Here is an 11,945-nt window from a genome sequence, read left to right as displayed (position 1 = left end):
CCAGGAACCCGCGCCCCGCTCCGCGTCCCCTCCCACCGCGCCCGCCCCTCGCCCGCGCTCCTCCCCCGCGCCGCCCGCCCGGCCCGGGGACTATGCGGGAGGTCGCGGCCAGGGCGCCCGGCACCTTCCGCCGGGTGAGCTCGAGCGGCCTCCACGCCTCGCCCAACTGAAAATCGAAAACCACCCTTCCGAAGGGAAGGATCAAGGTCATTCGGTGAACAGAACTTCACGGGTTTCTCTTTTTACACTACAAAAGGGCTCATCGACATGGTTCTGAAGTTCTCTTTGAAAGTTACCTACCCAGGACTGTGGGTGCTTTTCTGTCTGGAGGATGCTCTTTTCTACGTTGTGTGCCCTAGCTGCCACTGTATTTTATTTTTGGTTTTTATTTTTGCACCCTGTGGCTTCATGTATAGTTTCCGAAGTTGCATTGCTTTAAAACTTTGACAGCCTCCAAAGCTGCAGTATAATGTCCTTTCAGGTGCATGTCATTTGAAGCCTTTGCACCTTGTTGGTGATGCTGATGGTAATCCTGATGAGGATGACTGGGGTTAATTTTTCAATCAGGTTAGAAAACTATATGTCTGGTTACCAAAACTGTTACAGAGCGATTCTCTCACGATCATGACACTAAATGTTTAAAGTGTACTTGCTTCAGGCTTTTGTTGCTATAATGTTCTAACACCACATTAGTCTGAGAAATATATATATTTTTTTGAGAGAGAGATTTAAAAGGTAAACACGAGCAAAATCTTGGATTAACAGGCTTCTGATCGTGGATGTATATATAGAGTGTCAGTTGCAAAGGATCTCTGATGGCAGCTAGTTCCCAACTTTTAATTTAAAGATGAAAAATGTAGGCGCAAGTGGGTGTGTTGACTTGAGAAATTCACATTGCTGCTTTGTGGCAGGGAAGCTAGATAGGACCACTCTTTCCCCTAATCTCTATGAACTCAGCAAAACAAACACACACTCCTTTTGAGGATAAAGATGCAATCCGTGAAAACTAGCCCCTCTCCCACACTTGTTAATCTCTAGCCATGTTGAACTGATACTCAGGCCAGAATCACCCAACAGAGAGGCTGCCTCTTGGAAGATCCTAGCCAGGAAGGAGGTGCGAGGGTAGATGGACTCTCAGAGTGCTGCTCACCATGGCGTCATGAGAGCCTGGCACATAGTAGGCACTGACTGTATACTTGCTATTGAAATCTGGTGGCGAAAGGTAAGTATGGCTGGGAACAAGGCGGCAGAGCTGGAAGAATTCGCTCCAGTGAGAAGCCCAGCTTCTCTCTGCAGAAGAGAAACTTCTAGTTCGAAATGCCTTCCTCCTGGTTCTTCTCCAGCCATCCCTCAACAGAGCCTGTCACATGGAGAAGAAGAGATGGCCAGCTGTGAGCGTCTGCAGTGCCAGCAGGAAACCCACTCATTCCTGATGGCTGAGATTTTCACTGACCATTTGAGAAAGAGCTTACACACATATAGAAGCTCAAGGAAAGTTTGTGTGTGTTTTTACTTTAGGCTGTGGTCAATGGCTTTTAAAAATTCCCAATAATGATGATCATGTACTGAGTGCCTATATACGAGGCAATGTAACGTGTCCATTGCACTTTTGATGCACTGTTCATTTACTCTTTGTAAACGTTATGGGGTAGAAATTATACCACCATCATCATCATCATCATCATCACCATCATCATCATCATCATTTCTGTTTTAGAGATGAGACTAATGAGGCTTACAAGGGCAATGCAGCTTGCTCCAAACCTTACAGTTAATAAAGTCCCAGAACCAGGATTCAAACCCAGGCCAGTGTGGAGCAGCTTGATCAGGCGCTGTTGACGAGTGCCTGCATTCTACAGCCATTCCCTCTGTTTTCTGCTTGGCTGTCCTTTGGACAACTGGTCTCTGGGGACCCGTGCCACTCTACTGTGCCACAACCATGCAGTCTTACCGCTGAAAACCCATTAATCTAAAGACCGATTCTTCTAAAACAATATTCACCGTATATCTAAAAAGAGGATTTTGTTTTTGTTTTGCGTTGGTGTTTGTTGATTTGTCTGGACTCTCCCCTAAGAGCAAAACATCTAAATCTGTTCTTGTTACATGTTAGGTGTTAGGGATACCTCCACGTCTTTTTGATCCCGGCGTCTTGTAGGGCCAGCCTTCTCCTCCCCAGGCCACTAGGTATTTCTGCTTCATGACCAGACATTGTCTCGTTGTTTTATAAACACGGCTGCTGCTCAGAAGTTCTCCACACCTTTGTTTCCTGGAAGAGGAAATGACATTTCCTGGAGCGGACTACATGTGGGCGGTGAGGTTCTACTCATTGTGTGAAACACACTCAGACTTTTGGTTGTGTACTTCAGTGTCTGCTCTAAAGTTTCCTGGAATGATGCTCAGGACGGACAGTGGTGTGGTTTCACCTTAGCCGGAAGAGGTATGATCCCTGCTTTGGATCCAGAGCGAAGAAATAAACGACGTCAAGAATCCTATCGCTGGAGAGATCACAGTCCATCTTCCTTCAACTTGGAATCTGCAAAAGGGAGCCTGAGACACCACCTCGCTTTTATTTTGGACCCAGCTGGCGATTATCTTCTACTTCCCGAAGAGACCACTTCCTGCACCTTCCATAACGGACTTAGGATAGAAACTAAAGAGACGATGTCCTCATTATGAGCCTCGATTCAGAGAAAGAAGGTATTTGGGGGAGTAGTAGGACATGACAAACACAGGCAATTTGAACAGAGGACTATTTAACAAGGCCACTTCTGTCTCTGCAGAAAGTCACCACTCAGAGGGACACTAGTTTGGATAATTTCATGAGGAGTTTGGCTACCCAGCTGTCACTTTGCCAAAGGCCTGGCAGAGATTGGTTTTAAAGTGGTCTTCCTGAATCTCCAGAAGAATCAGCATGGTGTTAGACGACCATGATCTTCCCTACCCAGAGGCCTGAGAAACATGTTGAGTCTTGCCTAAATTTATTCAGAAAATGTCAAAATTATTCTAGAAGCTGTAGGTGAAAGTGACAGAGGCAAGATGAAAAACAGGTATTTTAAATTCACAGCTTGGACAAGGGAAAGGGAGATTTCTTTTTTCCCCTAGTCAATCTAACTTTATGCATTCAGACGGGGAAAAAGGATAATTAGAAGCTAGAAATTGTTATTGCATGAAGGGAGCTGTAAACACGGAAGCCAAAATTGGCTCTCCCCGAGGGGAGCAAATAAACCTTGATTCCTACTCATAATAAGATTGACATCAACTCTTCCAAATCAGGAAGGGGAAGGGTCAATACAGATTTTATCCTGAACTTAAAAGGCAGCAGTGTTCATAATGTGGTGTTTTTTGTTTAAAGGTCCTATGTTGTTATGTATGCCTGGTGATGTTAAGCTAGTTTTTAGATCTCAGACAAGGTATGGGAGTAGGTATTATGTCTTCATTTAAGAAAGAGATGATGAGTGACCCAATTTTAGGTGGCTAATATTTTTTGTGCATTTATGACACGTGCCATGGCATGGTGTTGAATAATTATTTCATTTGGCTGTGACAATGAATCCCCCAAGATGGGGAATATCCCCTTCACTTGACAGATGTGACATCTGAGGCTTAGCGATCAAACAAATGACTTGCCAGGCTGTCACAATGAGTGGTGGGGTGTGGCTTGACCCCCGGTCTGTTGACCCCAGATTCAGGACCTTTGCCATTATATACATGGAAACAAGACAAGAGCTGAAATTACAGCCTGCCTCTTGGAACAGTAAAGTCAGTTGTGTGTGTTTACGGATATCCCAACTAACAAGGTATTCTAAGAAGAGTTAACAGATGTATACATGGCCGATTTATAAATCATAACGTATCAAAATGCCCAGTTAACAATTCAGCCATAGAAAATAAAGCAAAATTTAATCTTTAATGATTAGATTTTAATGATTAGAACATTTAGAGGTCATTTTTTTCAACTATTATTATATTATCGAAGAATGAATTTGAGCATGATAGTGTCTCCCCTCCATCACCCCCAACGCCATTTTTTTAAGGTAGTGGAGTTTTAAAAACACAATGTTGCTGTCTTGTTTTACTTGTGGCTTCTGAAATCTTATAGCACTGATTTTTTTTTTAAGGTATCAAGGACAACAGAGAGAATCTAATTGTAACATAAGTATCTGAATCAGATAGCGAATGGTAACATTTTCAGTGTTGTTTTAGCATAGATATACCTTAACACAATAAAGTTTCATTGTATTTGTAAGTCAAACCACTTTATTCTCTCAATCCCTTTTGTGAAAAAGCAAATTCCACAGCCATCCCTCCCTACTCCCTTCTTCAACCTGTATCCCTCAGACACACACCATTTGTGGGTTTATTTTGACGTTAACACACACACATGCACACACGCACGCACACACGCAGAATTTATGTTAGACTTCGTAGGTTCCTTCTAGCTTTAAAATTCTGAAGATAAATGCCAACTAAAAGAAAGTTCTAATTGTCAGTGATGGGGAATGTAACATAATTTGCTTCTAGTACTCATTGCTATTTAAATATATTCACTGGTATAAAAAAATTCAAATACTCTCAAGGAAGTCACACACGGATAGCACAGGAAACACAGAAAATCATTACTTTCTTCTTTGTGTACATTTTCCTGCCTACACCACAGTCTCAACCATTCACTCTGAAGTACAAATTTTGTGGAACAAAAATACAGGTAATTTGCTTTTTCTCAGCAGTCAGAACGGAGGCCTACTGAGGCTAAATTGATCATATTTGACCGTTGTGTGAGTCAGAGGTACTCTGTTTCACGGTCACACTTTGTCCCCCAACTCAAGCATCTCACCCCTGAAATGTTTGTTGTTAGCCCCAAATGGCAACCCTTGAGACGGGCTATTTCTTTAAACTTATCCTGGCTCATAAAGTTGTAAGCAGATCCAAGCTGGCATTTTCTTTTCTCCTCCTCCTCCTCTTCCTCCTCCTTCTTCTCCTTCTTTTCCGCTTGTTACTCTGCAGAGTCAGCACAGAAAAGAAGTAAAGCACTACATTTGGGGGTTAGCATCTCTTTTGAGAATAGACTCTTTTTTCTAAGTTTATTTATTCATTTTGAGAGAGAGAGAGAGAGAGAGAGACAGAGAGAGACAGAGAGACGGAGAGAGTGAATGGGGCTGGGGGAGAGAGAGAGAATCGCAAGTAAGCTCCATGGGTGGCATCAGCACACAGCCAGACACGGGGCTCAAACCCACCAACTGTGAGATCATGACCTGAGCCCAAACCAAGAGAGTTGGAGGCTTGACCGACTGAGCCACAGAGGCGCCCTTTGGAGAACAGACGCTTAATCTCAATTTTATACATTAAACACACACACACACACACACACACACACACACACACACACATTACCCAGTACTTAAATACATGTATTCTGATGATTAAAAAAAACCCCTCTGTAATATTTAAATAATTCTTTTTAAGTAATCCTATCAATAGCTTTTATTTGTACATTTACGCCACATTTAAAATAATGGAAAGCTAATGTTTTCACACCTCCTGTTTGAACTTGATGGAGATACACTCAAGGACCAAAGCTATACGTCATTGCATAATATAATCATTGTGTTGTGCACCCCAACCTGATGCATCATTGTATGGTTAGCTATACTTCAATAATAAAATGTTTTTAAAAAATCAAAGATGTGTGTTATCTCAGATTAGAGGACGTGCTTATTTTTCTAAATAGACCATAAATATCACACATTATTTCAAAAATTCTGTCCTATGTTTGTTGTCGTCTAAGGGGAGATATTCACGTGACATCCTGCAGATTTCATAGGGAGAATCGAGTAGATAAAACCTCTAAAGTGCTTTGATCCCTGGAAAACCTCAAGAAGAGAATGCTGTACTTTGAATAGTGGTATTTTACATATATCAGCTTGTTAAACCACTGCGACAATCCCATAGTATGGGTGTTGTTATTCACACTTTACAGATGAGAACATTGAGGTTCAGAGAGGGTAAGTTACTTACACAGTATCACACAGCAAAGGAGAGGCAGAGCTATGATCAGAATCCAGGCGAGGCTCATTGGGACCTCACTAAAACTGCGTCTCCAGAATTCTGGCCAGCATCCACAAAGGCTAAAAATGGGCAAGCAGATTTTGAAAAGTAATGGTTATTATTTTTCCTATGAGAAAAGCTCCACATTTACTTGTATGCACACATACACATCCAGAAATTAGGGAAAAGTAAAAAGAGAAAAAAGGTTATTCATAATTCCCCCATCCAAGGCAATGAACATTTTGGTGTATTTTCTCACTATCTTTTAACTACGTGTAATTTGGGGGAACTTCCTGCCTGATTATAAAGTACTGAATATTCATCACAGAAAATTTGAAAAGCATAAACATGTATATAAAAGAAACTTTAATTCGCTTCTAATCCCTAAATATTTTGTCAAGGAATTACAAATATGTTTTGCAGGCAGATGATTGAAATTCTCTGCTTGCTCTAAATAGGACTAGCTACTTTGCCTTTTACTAAATGGCAAAAATTATGCCCCTCCCCCCCCCACAGTGAATAACTCTACTGTTTAAATCTGCCCTTATAATTCCTCAGAATGGCTTTTTTCTTCTTCTTTTCCTTCACTGTAACTTCTTTTAAGAAGTATCCTGTTCAGGGTGAAAAAACCCCACCAACTCCCTGTTTACTAATTGGATCATGCAGTTTTAACTAGAGGGAAAAGCTTTTAGCCAGGGGAAAGCGTCTGATCCTGCTTGCCAGATTAAGTAAATACGTTTGGGTGTTACGTAAATCTGGGAGGGCTTCGGAAATGTGGATTAGTTTTAATCACGCTAAGAAAGTTTGTCTCCAGGCAAAAGACAAGAAAGCCGTTGCTTGAGAACTTCTCCTGTCTTGTGACTTGACCAGCCAAGGGAACTTAAAAAGACTTAAAACCTTAAGAACTTAAAAAGGCTTCTGGATGAAACACAGCAAGGTGCGGCAAATTCTAGCCATTACAGCTTGTTATGCGGCTTCCCCTCTCCCTAGGAACGCAGTCAGAAACTTCACTAAAGAAACCAAACAAGAAATCAGGTTCTTGAGGTTATTATGACCTTTGGCACGTTTCGTGGCCTGTCGAAGAATTTAGAAGAATTAACAAACTCTTGTAGGTGGATTTGATTTTCCAAATCTCTCTCTGTTTCCTTGTTGCAGATTCACGCTCTGTCTTTTCCTTACCATTTCATTTGGGCAGAACAGAGACCTCTCCCGTGGTTCTACACTTAAATTCTTCCTTTTATTCCTTAGCTCAAAAAGAAAATTCCAAGAATTCCACGATCTGTTTTGCGACTCCCTGGATATAGTGAGTCCCTGATGTACCATGGGGAGGATGTGGAGAAAGTGGACTTCTCAAGCAGATTAGCGCCACTTGGGGAAACTCTTTGGAAGCTACTAAAGCTGATTTATGCATATCCAGTGACCCAGGCTTTCCACGCAATCTACAGAAATGTACACACGATATGCACTAAAAGGGGTATACAACATATTCGTTGTAGTACCGCTCATAAGCACCCCACACTGGAAACAGCTCAAGCACCCATCAACTGTCGAATGCACAATTAAACTGTGGTATGTCACCCAATGGACACGATGCAGCAATGACAATTAACACATCACTGCCACAGCATGAACATGTCTCATAATTGTAACGTTGAGTGGAAGAAGTGGGTCTGAAATATATATATTCTATGGGATTTCCTATACATAGAGTTCAAAAATGGGTAAAATCCATTTATACTAAGAGAAGTCAGGATCGCAGTTATTATTTCTGGGCAGGTGGGTGGTGTCGTGTCTGGGAAGGGAGATCAGGAGGGCTTCTGCTGTGGGGGGGAATTTTAATCACTTGATGTAGGAAGTGGTTACATAAATATGTCCACTGTGTAAAAATTCATCTAGCTGCACATCTGTGGCTTCTATACCTTTCTTTGTACATCAACCCCAATAAAAAGGTTATGGAAGAGACTAGAAATCACAAGTGTTGGCGAGGATGTGGAGAAAAGGAAAGGACCCTTGTGCTCTGGGTGGTGGGAACCACTTTGGAAAAACAGTTTGGGACTTCCTCAAAACGTTACATAGGGGCGCCTGGGTGGCTCAGTTGGTTGCGCGTCTGACTGCATCTCAGGTCGAATCTCGAGGTCTGTGAGTTCGAGCCCCACATCAGGCTCCGTGCCCGTCGCTCGGAGCCTGTTTCAGATTCTGTGCCTGCCGCTCTGTCTGACTCTCTCCCATCCGCTGTCTGTGCCAAAAAAATAAATAAAAAGGTTAAAAAAAAAAAAAAAAACAATGTTACATAAAGCGCTACCATATGATTCATCAATTTAATCTCTGGGTATTTATCCAAAGAAAATGAAAACAGCATTTCGAAAAGGTATCTGTGCCCTCATGTCCATTGCAGGATTATTTACGATAGCCAACGTATGGAGGCAACCTAAGTATCCACCAGTGGATGGATGGATAAACGGAATGTAATATTCTCATATTCATAAAGCCCTTTCTGTATAGCCAGAAACAAGGTTGGCGTCTCAGATAATGGAGAGTTGATTAGTTCAGTGAGTGCAGATGTATTCGTTCTCTGCTCTTCTCTGTCTCTTTGTGATTCTCTGTCTCATTCTATTTCTCTTTCTCTGTTTCTCTCTGCTTCTTCCTATTTCTTGCTGTTTCTCTCTTTCTTTCTCTGTCTCTATCTTCCTCTCTCTTTGAGCTTTTTAGCAAGCCAGCAAATTAAGTTTAATGACAGGGTGACCTCAAACAAATCATTAATACTTCCTGAGTCCTTTTTTTCTTGCTTAATGAGTAAAGGAGTTAGACAAGATGTGTTTTCAGTCCTTCTGACCGCCCCACCCCGCCCCCCACCTTGCTAGAATTCTAGGTTCCTGCTCCTCGCCACCTCTTGTTTCTTGCTTTCAATTTTTTTTTTTTAAAGGCAAACAAAATATTTTTCAACTTGGGCAAAAGGCAGTTTGTGCCCGTTTCTAAGTGTGATCCAATAAGGAGCGTAAAGTACAAACGTGAGTAATTACGACCCCTCCCCATGGAGGTAGCATGTCTGTGAGAGTCAAGCATCTTCCATGAAATATAAACAAAGGCAATAGAGACTCGTCTGGAAAATTACTTGAATTAATTAGAGATAAGGTTTACAAAGATATAAAAACCAAGGATTGATAAAGAATAGCAAAAAGGAGGGCTGGCTGATGAGAATTTGTCTGCTTGTCTTTTGAATTGTTCAACTGCACTTAATTGTACTTCTTTACGGCAGGAGCTGAAAATATTTATTTCAAAAGAAGAGTGGCTACACTGCAGATAAACCTCTGTTAGCTTGATATAAATACCCATTTGGGAACCCTCACTCTCGTTTATTATGGCTTCTTCAAACATTTCTTTGCTCACGAGGAAGCGATCGGATCTGTGGCTAGCCTCCTGAGCGATTGGTAAAATCCTGGTTGCTCGAGAGGCAACCCCTCCCCACCCCCCCGCTACAGAGAGTACATATTTTCTCATCAGGTGTGGATTAACCAGACAACACTGAGTTTCTAAAACTACCAAATCCAGGGTCAGGCACTGGGATAGGAATCGTTAAAGGAGGAGGTTCAAGCTGGAGAAGCCAGCTGGCCAGAGAGAAGAGAGGGGCATCGCAGAAGGAAAGGGACTGGACGGGGGAAGGTCCTTGCCGTCCAGGGTGAAAGGGACCACAGGCTCCCACGGACCGGCTCCCTTCTCCTCCCCATCACGTAACCCTGCGAGCAAGATGTTCTCCGGTACAGGGGTGGGCGTCTGTTCATGACATGGTCCTGGGGGTGTTTCTGGTGTCGCTGAGGAACTCAGAGAGACAGAGGGAATTTTCAAGCCGTGCTTTTAGGAAAATATAAACATCAACTGATTTGGTTTCTGACTCTCAGCCCTCGACAAGTGCCATCACCTATTTTGTTACCTTCAACCACAACTACGTCTTGATTATAAGAGGCTCCCTGTGACATGTGAAGTTCTTGCTTGCATGGCAGATGCTCAACACGTTGAAAACACTTCTTTGCTCCTGTTTACCTACCTCACAGGTAAGAATTAGTTTGAGTAAGACACGTGGAAGTTTGCAAAGCACTCCAGATATCACCCGCCTTTCTAATGTTTTCCGCTACGTTAAGAATACGGGCAGCTGGTCTGGTGGAAAGTGTATGGACTTAAGAGCAGGAGAAGTCCAGATTCATGACTGGGCTTCACCGCTGACCAGCCATGTGGATATTGGGGGGTCCCATCTCCCTGGGTCTCAGTTTCCTCAGCTGTAAAATGAAGCAATGGACTACATAACGTTCCTCGCAATTCAAAAAAAATCCATAAGGTGGGGCACCTGGGTGGCATAGTCGGTTAAGCATCCGACCCTTGGTTTCAGCTCAGGTCATAATCTCCCAGATCGTGAGTTCAAGCCCCCACCTTGGGCTCTGGCTGATGGTACGGGGCTTGCTTGGGATTCTGTCTCTCCTTCTCTCTGCCTCTCCCCTGCTGTGTTCTCTGTCTCTCTGTCTCTCTCTCTCTCTCTCTCAAAGTTTAAAAAAAAAAAACAAAACTTAAAAATCCATAAGGTATCAGATAACCTTACTTTTTTTTTTACTCCAGATAATTATATCGATATCGATCAGATAATTGCTTTGTATGCATTGAGATTGACTTAAAGTTACATGTCAACTGACTTGAGTTTTTGCAGCAGAGGAAGTCATAAGTAAGACATTTCCATTTCCAGTGACAGCTACCTGGTATTTTAAATTCTTCCATTTCATTATTCACCCTAATGTTTTCACTAAAACACATGTGGTTTTCAAACACAGGAAAGAAAACATGGTAACCTGTGGTTATAATTTCCACTAGAAATTAGAAAAAAAGTATAGCTCAGAAAGAGTGTCTGTGGGGAGTTCCTTTAAACACGAAAGCCTCTGCTAGAAGCGTTTTTGTTTTCTTTTTTTTCTTGAGAAGAACGCTGTTCATTGTTGCACGTTTCAGAAGTTGTTGAAAATAGGGCTCAACTGCCTCAGTGCCATAGCTCCAGTGGACCCGTGGCCACACGGCCGTGAGGGCTTCATGACCTCAGGTTTGCAATCCTCCAGTGTATTTGTAAGCAGCTACTTGTTTCTTCTTTCAATTCAAATTCTGGAAAATTTGGAGAAAATGTCTTCCCGGGAACCCTTACCCACTTCCCAAACAGCTCCGTGTGTCCTCAGCAGACCCCATCTTGAAGCAAATTGGTCCACTGGCGGTCGCTTTTCTGCTTGCATTTGACCTTCATGGTTATTCTCACGACTGGCTCTGTCCTCCGCTGTGATCAGTTGACTTTATAGCACAATCAATTAATTTTGCAAGAAGTATTTGAGGAGCACCAGCTAAGTTTATGACGGATTTCACAGGGAACCAGAAGGAAATGCGAAAGACCAAACCAGACAAAAATCCGTTGCATTTTCTGAAACGTAACCATCGAAGACTGTTAGAGGTGCAGAGTAAGTTTTACGGAGATTCTGTTTTCACAAGACTATTATTTTAACTTTGGGAGTCCTCCCTTCAGGTGGCCGGGCTACCTTGCAGTGAGGGTGAGACCCCTTGACTGAATCGTTGGTTCGAGAAGCCGTCTGCTCAAGCTGCCAGAGAAGAACGCATAAGCGGAGGAATAAATACATGATAATTAAATGTTTTTCTCACTATCATGATGGCGAGTCGCCTTCCTGAGTAGGTAAAGCTCCTTAGTGTGTCAGGAGGAGCAGACACAGGTGATTTTCACATGTGGGTTCAGTTGTAGAGGGCAACAGTGACGTAGGTGTAATAAGAAAGCCAGAGTGACTGTTGTACGTCTGTCAAGCTCTTATCTGCCACAGAGCGAGATGCTATCAGCAGGTGCGTGTTGGTACACAAGCACAGATGTGTGT

The sequence above is a fragment of the Herpailurus yagouaroundi genome, unplaced genomic scaffold (genome assembly GCF_014898765.1).
Source record: "Herpailurus yagouaroundi ecotype Mexico unplaced genomic scaffold, PumYag 203, whole genome shotgun sequence".
NCBI lineage: Eukaryota > Metazoa > Chordata > Mammalia > Carnivora > Felidae > Herpailurus > Herpailurus yagouaroundi.
The sequence above is the reverse complement of the archived record's forward strand: the minus strand, read 5'-3'. Positions refer to the sequence as shown.